This window comes from Callithrix jacchus, chromosome 5, assembly GCF_049354715.1.
Source record: "Callithrix jacchus isolate 240 chromosome 5, calJac240_pri, whole genome shotgun sequence".
In the NCBI taxonomy this organism is placed as follows: Eukaryota; Metazoa; Chordata; class Mammalia; order Primates; family Cebidae; genus Callithrix; species Callithrix jacchus.
Window position 1 is genome coordinate 44,519,710 of NC_133506.1, and position 14,970 is coordinate 44,534,679.

At 48.1% G+C, this 14,970-nt stretch overlaps 1 long non-coding RNA gene across 1 annotated transcript; it reads left to right on the forward strand.

Annotated features, from left to right (window-relative positions):
* The first annotated feature begins 458 nt into the window (after positions 1 to 458).
* Positions 459 to 14,715, forward strand: LOC144582489 (uncharacterized). The gene is made up of 2 exons (XR_013535225.1): positions 459 to 985; positions 13,190 to 14,715. It is a non-coding gene; the product is annotated as an uncharacterized LOC144582489 (long non-coding RNA).
* Positions 14,716 to 14,970: the final 255 nt, after the last annotated feature.

Here is a 14,970-nt window from a genome sequence, read left to right on the forward strand (position 1 = left end):
GGTGGAGCTGAGTAGCAGCTGCCTCAGTCCCCGCCCAGCTCCCTTGGCCGTTTCATGACTCCTGCCTGGCTCTTGGAGTCTTTGAGTTTGCAACCCTGGCCTCTAAAGGCCCTTCCAGCTCGGATTTCACTAACTCATGCAATAGAAATCCTTTGAGTGTTTAATACGTGTAGGACTCAGAGACAAGTCTATTTTACAGATGATGGGAGGGAGGCTCAGACGGGGGCTGTGACCTGCCAGAGTCACACGGTTATCGGCGGGGTTGCATCTGAGCCACACTGACAATAGACAACTGATCCAAAAGCGCTTTGGCCAAAATTAATTGAATACTGACTGTGTCCAGCGGCAGACCACAGCCCCTAACAAGACAGACAAGAGCCTGCCTTCCCTGGGCTGATACTGCAGCCCCTGGAGCTGAGTGATCAACAGATAAATATGCAATGACACTGGGGCTAGCTGGGAAGGTACAGATACAACCTAGGGTGGCCACAGGGAAAGAGGAGACAACGCTACAGCGGTTTCCTGAGGAATGAGAGTCTGAGGCCAGAGCCGGCGTGGACTCCCTTCCTCCTCTGGTGCCCAGCGTGGACCCTTGGCAAGGACCAGGAGATTGGGAGGGGAATCCCTCCCTCCTTGTGGCTGATTTTCACTAAGACGGTGGTGACACGTGGCTCAAGAGCCAGGCTGCCTGCCAGGGTGTCTGCTGCTCACCCACCATCCCACCTCAGATGGGAACTCAATCTCTCTGGGCCTCAGTCTCCAAATCTGTAAAATGGAGTCGATTTCAGTGTCTAGCTCACAGAGGTATTGGTGGCAGGATGATGTGAATTGTGAATTCTAGTCAGTGAGTGTCACCTGGGTCGTAGCTGGAGGTCTCTCTACAGTGGACTGTGATCTACAGTGAGCCGTGATCCCTGAGGACTGGGGAGAGGCTCCGAAGGGCAGAGTGCATCCATCCCATCGGGAGATGTAGGGCACATGATAGGTAGGTAAAAAAGCGGCGTGTGCTGTGTGGTCAGATCGCATGGATGACGGTGGGCTTTGAACCAACTGCTGACTCTACCCTGCAGGAGTTCTTCACCTGGGTGGAGGCTGGGATTGGCTCTTCTATCCTTTGGCTGAACCTAGCCAGCCTGGGAGCACCCGGACCAGGGTTTGAGGAGGAGGAAGAAATGTGGAACGGAGGAAGGGAGGGAAGACGGTTGTGCCTGGAAGCCCAGAACCCAGTCTCCTGGCAGGGAGGAGCTGGGGTTCATGATCACTTCTAGGCAAACAGCAATGTCTTCCCAATACACTGCAGGCTCACCGCTGCCATTCTCTGTGTGTCTGACAGAGACAGAGAGGCACAGACCCCTCTCCTTCCACCTCATCACACACACACACACACACACACACACACACACACACACACACACCCCACCCACAGGATCTCACTTAGAAGACACATCTTCACCTCTGACCCCCTTTTAATGTCCCAGGAGTCCAGCTCAGCCTGCTGGTTCAATGCAGGAAGAAAAACCACAGGTTTCCATTTTGTCCACGTGGAGAAGGGGCTGGGGCCTCAGCAGAGAGATGCTGCCGAAGCCCCGACCCTCACCCGACCACCTTTTGCTCCCTGCCATCCCTGGCTCTCCCAGGAGAGGAATTTTCCCAGATCAAAAGTGGATGGAAGCAGGAATGAGTCAGGCTGGAGGCTGAGAGAGGCCTATATGGTCCCCTCTGTCCCTCACCTGAACCTTGCAGGCATGTAGTGAGCCTTCGATAAATGTTGCATGGATGGATGGATGGACTGATGGATGAATGGGGGTAGTGGGAGAATAGATGAATGGGTGAGTGAATGAGTAGATGGGTGAGAGGGTGGATGAATAGATGGATGGATGGAAGAATAGGCGAAATGACTGGGTAAATGAGTAGATGGGTGAGTGGATGGTTGGATGAATGGATGGTGGGTGAGTGGATGAATGGGCGGATGGGAGAACAGATGATTGAGTGAGTGGATGTGTGAGTGGATTGATGGATGGGTGAATAGGTGGCTGAATGAGTGGATGGATGGTTAGGTGAGTGGATAGATGGGTGGATGGAAGAAAGTGAAATGGGTGGGTAAATGAGGTGGAAGTGTGGGTGGGTGGATGGGTGGGTGGATGGATGGCGGGAAGGTGGGTGGATGGTTGAATGAGAGAAAGGATGAATGAGTAAATGAATGGATGGGTGAGTGGATTGATGGATGGATGGGTGGGTGGGCGGGTGAGTGGATAGATGGATGATTAGAACTGAATCCTGAGAATACTGGACTTGGAGGAAAATTACTGGGTCATTAGGATTCTGACCACAGATTTAGCCAGGCAAACTTCACCTCCTCTCCTCCTGGTTCCCTGAAGCCCAAGGATCTCTAGGGAGAGAAATCTCCTCAGAGCAGAAGGAGTGAAATACAAGGTGCAAAGAGAGCAGGTAAGGGATGAGAGGACCTGTGGGACCATGGGTCTGGATGAACAGGAACCCCATCCTCTATGGGGTTTGTACATCTGGCCATGTGCAGCCCTGTAGTCAGGCAACCTGGGTTCGAATCCCAGCTCCATTACCTCCTTGCTGTGTGAGCTTGGGCAATTTACTTCACCTCTCTGGGCCTCTGCTTTTTCATTGGCCAAATAGGATGATAATAGTACACCCATGAGATAAAGGTTGTTATGAAGACTCTCTGGGATGACGTGAGGCACTTTGCACGGCATGACCTGCTGTTAGTCTCAAACAGTGACGATTATTTCATGCTTATCATTGTTCCATGGGTTTCTATAAATGAGCTCATCTGATCTCTTAATCTGTGAGCTGTGGGCTAGTATTTTTTCCATTCTACAGATCAGGGCTGGAGAGGAGCCCTTGGGCGGCTCAGCTGGAAGGAAATCTCTCCAGACAGCTGCTGCTGGCAGGAAGGGAGGTTGGATCTGGGGCCATCCACAGGGTCTGCTGCAAGTAGATGTTGGGATGGATTGTAGAAAGAGCATTGAGAAAGCCTCGGGTTGGGGTTAGCTTGTCTTGAACACCTCTCTGACACCTGCAAATCTCCTTTCTAAGAAAGACACAACAGCCCCAGGCTTAAAAAATTTTTTTTTAGAATCTACAGTAGCAATTGCGTCCTGTAAGAATTTGATAACTTTTTTATGTCTTCATGGCATTTATTTGTATAGATTTTTTTTTTCTATTTATAGCAAGTATGTGCTGATACTGGCTTTCCGTTTCTGGTGATATTGTCAAGATTCCTTGAATAAGTTTAATGCTAAGTTGTAATAGAACAGAGGGTATACAGATGTGGCAAAAACCAAACTGAACACACAGAACCCCCAGAGATAATGGAGAGTTTATTTAGCACATGCAGGTAGTCACCCAAATCACACTGGCTCTCGTTCATTCATTCATTTACATGTTTGTTCAACAAAAATTTATAGAGCACCTACTATGTGTTTGTACACAGAGAACAAAGTAAGGTCCTCTTCTTATGGAGCTGACGAAATGAAATCATTTCATCGAGTCACAAGTACAGTGAAGGAAACTGTTAGTCCATTCTCGCACTGCTATAAAGAAATACCTGAGTCTGGGTGATTTATAAAGAGAAGAGGGGTAACTGGCTCATGGCTCTGCTGGCTCTACAGGAAGCATGGTGGCACCTGCTTCTGGGGAGGTCTCGGGGAGCTTTTACTCATGGCAGAAGGGGGAAGGGGAAGCAGGCATCTTCCCGTGGCTGGTGCGGGAGGCAGAAGAGCAGGGAGGTGCCACACACTTTTAAACAGCCAGATCTCATGAGAACTTGCTATCTCGATGACAGCTCTAAGGGGGATGTTGTTACATCGTGAGAAACCACCCTTGTAATCCAATCATCTCTCACCAAGCCCCCCTCTAACATTGGGGATTACAACTGAACAGGAGATTTGGGCAGGGACACAGATCCAGACTGTCACAGAAACACACATATGAGAGAGGCACGTAAGGAGATTTGGAGAAAAGGCCTCCTTTGTCTGGGTGATCAGGATGTGCTCTCTGTGGAGGCGACATTTGAGTTGGGACCTGGCTGATAAAAAGTTGGCTGTGGGGAGGCCCTGGGGAAAGCCTGCTGCCATTAGGAACAGCAAGTGCAAAGGCCCAGTGGCAGGACCAGCCTAAACGCTGGAGGAGCAGAAAGAAAGTCAGTGTGGCTGGAGTCGAGTGAGTTGGGGGAGGGTGGGAGGAGAAAAAGTCAGAAAGGGAGCAGGGACTGGAAACCCAGGGCCTTGAGAAACATGGGGATTACTTTTTTACATGTTAGACGTGACTATTATCTTTTACCAATGGCCGGAGGAACCCACACAGGTGGAGAGAGGGTGCCTCTGGAGCACACCACGAGCTCTTGGGATGGGGGTGCAGCTCCATGCAAGTGCGGCTCAGGAGTTTATCGTCCTAAGCGAGGGCATTTGGAGAAGGAATAGCTGGGGGTGAGGCCAGCTGCTGTCCAGGAGCCAGGGTTTGGCCCTTGAAATATCTCCTTGTTGCAGGGAGCCAGGCTGGGACCGGCTCAGCCCACCCATCTTTTTTTTTTTTTGAGACGGAGTTTCGCTCTTGTTACCTAGGCTGGAGTGCAATGGCGCGATCTCGGCTCACCGCAACCTCCGCCTTCTGGGTTCAAGCAATTCTCCTGCCTCAGCCTCCCGAGTAGCTGAGATTACAGGCGTGCGCCACCACGCCCAGCTAATTTTTTGTATTTTTAGTAGAGACGGGGTTTCACCATGTTGACCAGGATGGTCTCGATCTCTTGACCTCGTGATCCACCCGCCCTTCAGCCTCCCAAAGTGCTGGGATTACAGGCGTGAGCCACCGCACCTGGCCAGCCCACCCATCTTAAAATTTTTTTTTTCTTTTAGACAAGGTCTCTGTCTCCCAGGCTGGAGTGCAGTGGCACCATCATGGCTCACTGCAGCCTCCACCTCCTGGGCTCAAGTGATCCTCCCACCTCAGCCATGTCCCTGGGACTCCAGATGTGCACCACCACATCTGGCTGTTTTTTTAAAAAAAATTTTGTAGAGAGGGGTCTTTCTATGTTGCCCAGGCTGGTCTCAAACTCCTAGGCTCAAGTACTAAGAAAAATTTAAAGCATCCAAATAACTCATGGAGATATTATTTTATTTTTTTTGAAGGGAGGAAGAGGGGAGGGAGGGAAGAAGGACGGTAGGGAGGAAGGAAGGGATGAAGGAAGGAAGGAAGGAAGGGAGGAAGCGGGGAGGGAGGGAAGAAGGACGGTAGGGAGGAAGGAAGGGATGAAGGAAGGAAGGAAGGAAGGGAGGGAGGAAGCGGGGAGGGAGGGAGGGAGGGAGGGAAGGGAAGGAAGGAAATCAAGCAATGAGAGAGACATTGCTGACCTGGATCTAGAGGTTTACAAGTTGATTTCTTTTTTTTTGAGAGAAGGAAAGAAAAAAAAAATAAGTAAAGGAGAGGAAGAAAGAGGAAGAGAAAGAGGGAGAGTAAATGGAAATATTGCTTTATTTTGAAAAAAAAAATGAGTATTAATAATGGCCAATCAATGTTTCATTTAAACTTATGGGTAGGTGTGATGTGGTATTGACAAGAATGTATATTTTGTGTATTTGAAGTGGAGAGCTCTATGAATATTTATTAAGTTTACTTGTTCCGGATCTGAGTTCGAGTCCTTGATATCCTTATTAATTTTCTGTCTCATTGAATCTAAGTCTCGTATCTGGGTGTTAGGATCGTTAGCTCTTGTTGTTGCATTGATCCTTTTACCACTATATCTTTGTTGCTTTAAAATCTATTTTATCCGACACGAGAATTGCAACTCCTGCTTTTTATTTATTTATTATTTATTTTTGCTCTCCATTTGGTTGGTAAATCTTTCTCCATCCCTTTGTTTTGAGTCTTTGTGTATCCTTGCATGTGAAACAGGTCTGGATGTAAAATGCCATTGGGTTTTGGCTGTGTCTTTTGATTGGGGGATTTAGTCAATTTAAATTTAGGGTTACTGCCATTTGATGTTGACTGGCTGTTTTATCCATTCGTTGGTGTAAATTCTTCTTTATGTTGGTGCTCTTTACTTTTTGGTGTATTTTTAGAAAGGCTAATACTGGTTGTTTCTTTATGTGTGTAATGCTTCTTTCAGAAGCTCTTGTAAAGCAGGCCTGGTGGTAATAAAATCTCCGAGTTCTTGCTTGTTCATAAAAGATTTTATTTTTCCTTCAGTTGTGAAGCTTAGTTTGGCTGGATATGAAATTCTGGGCTGAAGGTTCTGTTCTTTGAGAATGTTGAATATTGGCCCCCACTCTCTTCTGGCTTGTAGAGTTTCTGCTGAGAGATCTGCTGTAAGTCTGATAAGCTTGCCTTTGTGGGAAACATGACCTTTCTCTCTGGCTGCCCTTAGTATTTTCTCCTTCGTTTCAACCCTGGTGAATCTAACGATTATGTGCCTTGGGGTTGCTCTTCTTGAGGAATATCTTTGTGGTGTTCTCTGTATTACCTGGGGTTGAATTTTGACCTGCTTTGCTAGTTTAGGAAAATTTTCCTGAATAATATCCTGAAGGGTATTTTCCAGCTTGGATTCATTCTCTCCGTCGCATTCAGGTACACCTATCAAACGTAAATTTGGTCTTTTCACATAGTCCCACATTTCTTGGAGACTTTGCTCATTCCTTTTTATCCTTTTTTCTCTAATCTTTTCTTCACGTTTTATTTCATTAAGTTGGACTTTGACCTCTGATATTCTTTCTTCTGCTTGAACAATTCGAGTGTTTAAACCTGTGCATACTTCTCGGAGTTCCTGTATTGTATTCTTTAGTTCCATTAATTCACTCATACTCCGCTCTAAGTTGTCTATTCTCAATAGGATTTCATCAAACCTTTTTTCAAAGTTCCTAGTTTCTTTACGTTGGGCTACAACATGGTCTTTTAACTCACCGAAGTTTCTTATTATCCATTCCTTGAAGAGTGATTCTGTCATTGGGATGCGCTCATTCTCCATCAAGCCTTGTTCCATTATTGATGTGGAACTGTGATCATCTTTAGAGGGAGAGGCGTTCTGATTTTGAGTATTCTCAGCTTTTTTACGCTGGTTTCTTCCTGTCATTGTAAATTTATCCTCCTGTCTCTTTGAAATAACCAACTTTCAGATTAGGTCTCTTGAGTGGGCGTCCAGGTTGTTAGTTCCCAGGGCCAGAGCAGCGGCGTTAAAACTGATGGTGCTTTTCTGCCCAGGATTCTCCTGTCGGGCTTCCTTCTTGTGTCGGTAGTAGGTGACTCTGCCTTCCTGGGGCTCCAAACCTCGGTCAGAAGGGAAACCGGTCCTGTTTACTCTGCGCCGAGCACTCCCGCGCCGAGGTGCCGTCACAGCCGCTGCCGGGCTCTGGTGTCCTGCTGGGGACCCGTGCAGGTCCTCCGAACCTGTTTACTTTGCTCCTTGCTCCAAGAGCTGCCGCGCCAAGGTGCCGGCGGAACCGCTGCACCGGCCACAAGAGTTGCGCTGGCCACCTGTGTGTTTCCTCCACTGGTGGATCTCCTGCTCCATGAGCGACCAGAATTTGTCTGAAAGTGTGGCGTCCTCTAGTTCTCCGCGCCTTCCCTGAGAGCTGCAATCCCGGGATGTTAGCGATCGGCCATCTTGGATCGTTCCCCGGAGATATTATTTTAATACTTGAAAACATCATAGGAGAGGCCGTGAGGTCCCCACTTGGCCCCGGCACTCCAGCCCCTCCCCTGCTGGACTTCCCCACAGCTCTTAGCACATCTCCCATACTGATGTCTGTGGGAAGCAAACAAACAAAAAAAGTTCCCTTTCAAAGTTTTCTTTCTTGTTTAAGAAAAATTCATACATGTTAGAAATAATAGTTTGCTTTAAACGCTTTCTTCAAAAACCTTCTTGCCTTTTTACTAGAAGCCCTATCCTGTGTAGCTGTTAGACGTGCTTACAGGCACATAGTACATTCTATGTCTTTGTACTTTAACCAAGATATCTTTTTTAAAAAAAATATATTTTATTTATTTTATTTTGAGCTGGACGTGCTCACAGGCATGTCCCAGCTCGCAGCCTATGACCCTTCCTTATTTGGATTCCTTTTTTTGCTCTCCATTGCTTTTACCTGTTTAGAAAAGTTTCAAGTTATTAGCCAGTCAGGTTTTAGTTTAGATTGTGAAGTCTGGCTCCAGCCAACAGAGATCAGACAGAGCAGTAAGGACAACCTCAAATGCGTAAGAAATAAATATGCCTGCTTTCCTTTTCTTGTCCTCTGGTAGCAAGATTGCTAGTGGGAGTACCCTTTCTGCAGGAAGTAAAAAGAATTGCTTAGCTGAGAGATCCTGAGTCCCAGTACTAATTCTTCTTTGCAACACCGAAAGGAGCATTTTTATACAAAACGAAGTCTTATTTGCTAGTTTCTTGTCTGTCTCCCCAGGGAGAATGGTAGAGCCACAACAGGACGGATTCTTGTTTGTTTTCATCTCTGCTGCATCCTAGCACCTGGCATGGTGCCTGGCACAGGTGCTTAATAAATACGTATGAAACAGATGAAGGAATGAAGTCACAACGAATGAGAACTGTCTATCCCGATTCCAGTCCTTCCTTATGCCCCAGGAAGTAACTCACCTTACTTTGAAATTTGCTCTTCCGATCTTATTCCCATGCTTCTCAACCAGGGCAGTTTTGCCTCTCGGACACATTTAGCAATGTCTGATGCCATTTTGGTGGTCACAACTGGTGGGTGCAGGGGGGTGCTACTGGATTCTTATAGGTAGAGGCTAGAGATGTTGCAAAACATAGTATAATGCACAGGACAGCTCCTTAAGAAGAATCGTCCAGCCGCAAATGTCAGTAATGTCAAGACTGTTGTTAGTTTATATCCTGGAATATATCCTGGGCTGCTGTTGATGGGGGGGTTTGCCTCTGCTGACCTTAAAAAACCTCCAAGATTGGTTACTAAGGGAGGAAAACAGGCACAGAATGACGCATATGATATGATATCATTTATGTTTTAAAACACACCAAAAAAAAAAAAGGCCCTTTGTATCGTCTACAAGTCTATATTAATGTGTGTGGGTTGAGTTGGGTTTTTAGCTCTTGCCGCAAAAGCACCGGGGAACTCTGAAGAGAGTTGGACAAGATGGCCTCCAGCATCTCTCCAGGCTGGATGTTCCCTGAATCCTTAAGTGGAGCAAACACTTGCTAAAGGAAGCGGCAGGGAGACCAGGGGAGACTTAGCAGCAGGAAGAAAGGGCAGGGGATGAAAGAGCAGGCAGGAGGCATCCATAGGCAGGGACACACACTGCTTGCTAAGGCCCAACATGGGTCTCAGACCAGTAGTCTTAGCGTTTCCTGGGAGCGCATTGGAGAAGCGGCATCCCAGGATTCACCCCAGACTTACTGAGTCAGAATCTGCCTTCCCACAAGCCCTCCGCGTGAAGAATGGCTCTTGGCCTAAAAACACCCAAAGATGCATCATTTTTATCTTTCTTTTTTTGATGGAGTCTCATTCTGTCGCTGGGCTGGAGTGCAGTTGTGCAATCTTGGCTCACTGCAACTTTCGACTCCCTGGTTCAAGTGATTCTCCTGCCTCAGCCTCCCGAGTAGCTGAGATTACAGGCGTGCACCACTATGCCCAGCTAATTTTTTGTATTTTTAGTAGAGCCGGGGTTTCACCTTGCTGGCCAGGATGGTCTCTAATTCCTGACTTCGAGATCCACCCACCTTGGCCTTACAGGCGTGAGCCAATGTGTCTGGGATTACAGGTGTGAGCCAATGTGCCCGGCTACATTTTTAACTTACAAGAGAGAAGAGTGGATGGAATTGCATTTCTCTCTGTCTTCACATCTCCCTTGAACATCTTCTAACATTTTTTCTGCTTTCGTGGAGGAACAAAGAAGGAAAAGAAAATGTAAACACACAAGTGCGTGCGTGCATGCACCCACACACACATGCAGTGTCGGCGATGTCATATAATTCAAGTGATGGCTAACAGGCACATATTTCTTTAATGAGCACCATTTCCGACGAAAGACGTACTTAATGCTCCCTGCAATTCTCCCACCAAGATTTGCAGGCTCTGGAGTCATCATAGCCCAGAGGTTAGACGTGATGCTTTGGACACATACACGACCGTCTCGGCAGTAAAACCGTTTGACAGCATGATGCCCTTATCAGTTCCATCATCTGCAGCAGAACCCGTCAGACAGAGCCTGTCATTTTTGATGGGGAGCGGAGCCTGCTGCAGCTTAACCTGGCGGGACCTTGCCTTTGATTACTGAACTCATTCAGGGCTGTCTCCACCATAAATCTGTCTTCTTTATTGGTGCAAAGTCAGGCCTTTTATAGCAACCATCTGTATAAACAATTCTAGGGTCTAGAAAAATCACTTCTTCTCCGGATAAGATTTTTTTTTTTTTTTTTGAGATGGTGTTTTGCTTTTGTTTTCCAGGCTAGAGTGCAGCGGCGCGATTTCAGCTCACTGCAGCCTCTGCCTCCTGGATTCAAGCAATTCTCTTGTCTCAGCCTCCCAAATAGCTGGGACTACAGGCATGTGCCACCATGCCCAGCTAATTTTGTTTTTTTAGTAGAAACAGGGTTTCACCATGTTGTCCAGGCTGGTCTCGAACTCCTGACCTCTGGTGATCCACTCACCTTGACCTCCCAAAGTGCTGGGACAGGCATAAGCTACTGCACTGGGCCTCTGGGTAAGACTTTTTGACTTAATTTTTCCTTCACCTCCAATTCCCTTGCTTAAAAAGATCAAGACTGGGTGGGGCATGGTGGCTCACACCTGTAATCCCATGACTTTAGGAAGCCCAGGCAGGCAGATTGCCTGAGGTCAGGAGTTCAAGACCAGCCTGGCCAACATGGTGAAACCCCATCTCTACTAAAAATACAAAAATTAGCTAGGCGTGGTGGTGGGCACCTGTAATTCCAGCTACTCAGGAGGCTGAGGCACAAGAATTGCTTGAACCCAGGAGGTAGAGGTTGCAGTGAGCTGAGATCTCTCCACTGCACTCCAGTTTGGGTGACACAGTGAGACTCCATCTCAAAAAAGAAAAAAAAGAGACTGGACCAAAAAACCCATAATTTTATTCCCCATGTCTTAAGAAAACAAAAACATATTTTGAATTCTATGCCTCCCTGAGGGAGATGGCTGTGGTGACAGTTGGGCTCACTCTGGAAGGCTTTAGATGCCAACCCCAAGGGGACGAATGTCTATTCCTTGCCTCTGACTACTTTCACCTGATCTCTGACCTCTGGCCTAGCCCCTTCCTCTTTCTCTGGATTTCATCTCCCCAAATTTCTTGGACCCACCTCTAAGCCCCCACTCCCCACGAAGGAAGGAAAAGAGCATTTGCAGGATGAATATTTAGCCCGAAGGTCTTGGAGAGTGTTTGGGGAGGCTCCCGGCAAGGGGGGCTCCAGGCACAGCTGAGCTCACCCAGCTTCTCCTAACAGTGCCACCTTGGTCCTTCTGGCCTGCCCTCCATGTCCCATCTCCCTTGATCCCTCTGTCCAGGGCAGGTGGTGGTAGCCCCTGAAGGGGGATTTGGCTCCCTCATAATCCCCATCATTGCTTCTACAACCATCCTCAATAAACATGCAATCCATGTTCATGCAGCCCATCTGCTTAGCAGGTGCCTCCAGCTGCCTCTTCGGAAAAGAACACTGTCTCCAAGGCCCCATATAGAGCATCTGGGCCTGTCACTGCACAGATGTGGCTTCCTTCACAGCAGAGCTTAACATCCTGGGTTCTGAATCCAAATCCGGCCACTTCTTAGCTGGGAGACTGTAGGCAAGCAGCTTTGGCTCTCTGAGCCTGCAATTCCCTCCCTATAAAAGGAGAATGAAGCAGTGGTTCTTAACTAGGGGTGATTTTGCCCCCCTGGGAAACGTCTGGTCATGTCTGGAGACCGTTTGTTTGGGTTGTCACAACCGGAAGGCGGGAGCGTTGATGGCATCTAGTGGGTGGAGTGCAGGGTTGTTGCTGAATACCTTACGGTGCACAGCACAGCCCCTTAATGAAGGAATTATCCAGTGCAAGTGTCTCCAGTGTCAGGGTTGAGAACCCCTAATGAAGCGCTACCCACATTGTCAGGTAGTTGTGAAGATGAAGATCAGGAAGCAGCTGACACGGGGCCTGGCACACGCTAAGCACCCAGACCGTGACTGCGAATGCAGATCTTATGATCAACCTCTTTTGACTCATCCTCTTCTCTCCTGCCCTAGACCAACTCCAGGGAGCCTCTTTCACCATCGAGTACACAAGAATGCCACCACCTGGCATGGTGTAAAGGAGCCACCCTGCCTGTCACCACATCCACACCCCAGCCACAGACCTCTCCCCGGAGTCCCCCAGCTGCCGCCTCACTGGCCTCCCTGCCTCCATGCATGCCCTCTTCCATTGCTTTCTCCCCACCTCTGCCCAAGGGGGTCTCTAAAAACTAGTGTTTTTGAGCGCTAGGAGGACTCAGGATCTATGTAGAGCACTTTACCTATATTATGTTATTGAATCCTCAGAGCAAAGGATCTTTGAGGCAAATGGTAAGATTGTTTCATTACAGAGGAGAGAAAACAGGCTCAGAAAACAGTGCCTTAACTGACCTAAAATCACACAGCAAGTAAGTAGCAGAGCTGGGATTTGAAACCAGGTTTGTCTGCGATTAGACCTTATAACTAGGATGTTAGCTGCATCTCCTACTCACTAAAACAGTGGGTGTGCCTCAGAATCCTCTCGGAGGGGGCCTGTTACAATGGGGAGCCACATCTAGGGTGGACCCCACATTTGACATTTTCTGACATTTTGAACCTACATTTTGACAACCTCCCCCAGCTCCTGCTCTAGGCGATTCTGATGCTGGAGGTCTATGGAACACACTTGGAAAAAGCCTCTCAGATCCTGCTGCTCTTCTTCCCAAAACCATCAGTGGTTCCCTTTTCTTCTCTGAATTCGAAGTCCTGGGTCCGTAGCCCTTTCTCCCATTCACTCTAGTTTTTGAGCTTGTATCTGGTCTTTCACCCCTGGGCATTTACCCGGACTCTCTCCCTGCCTGTGACACCCTGCCAGCCCTCCTTCTTCCTGGGCCTGGTAGGTTCCCACAGGTGCTGGGCTGGGAGTTAGGACTTCTGGCTTTTAGCTTCATGGGACAGCAGTCTCCCAGCATAACCCTGGAAACATCTGTCACTCTCTTTGTGCCTTAGTTTCTCCACTGGAGCCACAGAGATTTGATCGGATGTTGACTGCGTGAACAGACACAGCAAACGCAGGCTCTTGCTGCCAAAGCCAGGCCTCTGGGCCTCCCCATCTGTGTGCAGGTCAGCAGCCTGTGTTCCTGGCAGGTGCCAGACGCTCACTCATGCTGCTGAGAAGATCCAGGGAGCTTCAGCCCCAGTGCTGTGACTGCAGCTGCTTGGGCCAAATCAAGTCTTATCTCTCACTAGCTCAGTCAGAATATTTAGACACTTGGCCTGAAGTTGAGAAATTTGGTGACTCAGACAGAGAGCAGCTTTGGCCGGCTTCTGATCCCTGAACCCTCTACCCCTGATGGGGATACACCCTTCCAGGAAGAGGAATGGACTTTCCCTATCAGAAGCTCTTCGTGAAGGGAGAAGGAAACTGAGGACCAGAGAGGAGAAACAACTTGTCTGAAGCCACACAGTGACCTGTGTGCATTTAATGTTTACTGAGCACCTACTATGTGCAAGTCTCCACGGTGGGTGCTGTGAAGACAGGCGCGAGCAAACAGGACAGAGAAGGGATTTGTTCCTGTGGGAATTTCAGTCACAGCCAAATCTTATTATTATAATTCTTTTTAGAGACAGAGTCTCTCTCTGTTTCCCAGGCTGGAGTGCGGTGGTGTGAACTCAGCTTACTGCAGCCTCGACCTCCTGGGTTCAAGATATTCCTGTGCCTCAGCCTCCCAAGTAGCTGAGACTACAGTCACACGCCATCATGCCTGGCTAATTTTTTTTTTTTTTTTTTTTTGTAGGGACTGGGTTTTGTCATGTTGCCCAGGCTGGTCTCAAACTCCTGGGCTCAAGCAATCTGCCCGCCTCTGCCTCCCAAAGTGCTAGAATTGCAGGTGTGAGCCACCGCACCTGACTGACACTTGATATTATTGAAGGTTAACATTTACAAAGCTTTTATCATGTGCTGGTCACCATTCTAAGTACTTATTAAATCTTTATAATTACCCAGTGAGGTGGCTGCTGTCATTTTACAGATAAGGAAACTGAGGCACGGTGAGGTTGACACTTACCTGGGGCCACATGCTAGTGTAGTGGGCTGAATGGTGGGCCTCTAAGAAATCAGGTTCTCCTAATCCCAGGAGCCTGTGAATGTTACCGTACCTGGTAAAGTCTTTACAAATATGGTCGAATTAAGGATTTTGTGATGAGGATATTGTCTGGGATTATCCTGCTGGGCTCCATATGTGTTAGAAGCATGCATGTCAGATGTTTCATAAGAGGAAGGCTGAGGGAGGGTGGACAGATGCACAGAAAAGAAGACAGTGTGAAGACCAAGGCAGAGATGGCAGTGATGTGGCTACAAGCAAAGGAATGCCGGCAGCCACCAGCAGCTGGAAGAGGCATGGAGTGATTTCTCCCCCAGAGCTTCCTGTGGGAGCATGGTCTTGCGGACACCTTGACTTCAGCTGAGGGAAACTGATGTTCCCCCTCTGGCCTCCAGAACTGTGTTAGAATAAACGTTTGTTGTTTTGAACCATCGAGTTTGTGGCAATGTGTTATGGCAGCCACAGGAAACTAAGCCTAACAGTTAGGAAATGGCCATGCCAGGATTTGAACCCTGGGAACCTTCCAATTTCCAGCTTTGCAGATGGGCCTTACTGTTTTTATTGGTCGTCTGTCGATCCTAGTCCTGCAAGAAGGTAGATAAGATTGCTCAAAAAGCAAACTCTGGTAGGTCGGCTGGCTGCTGCACCGAGGTTAGTCTCTGCTGGGGGACCAGGCTGTCTTTCAGA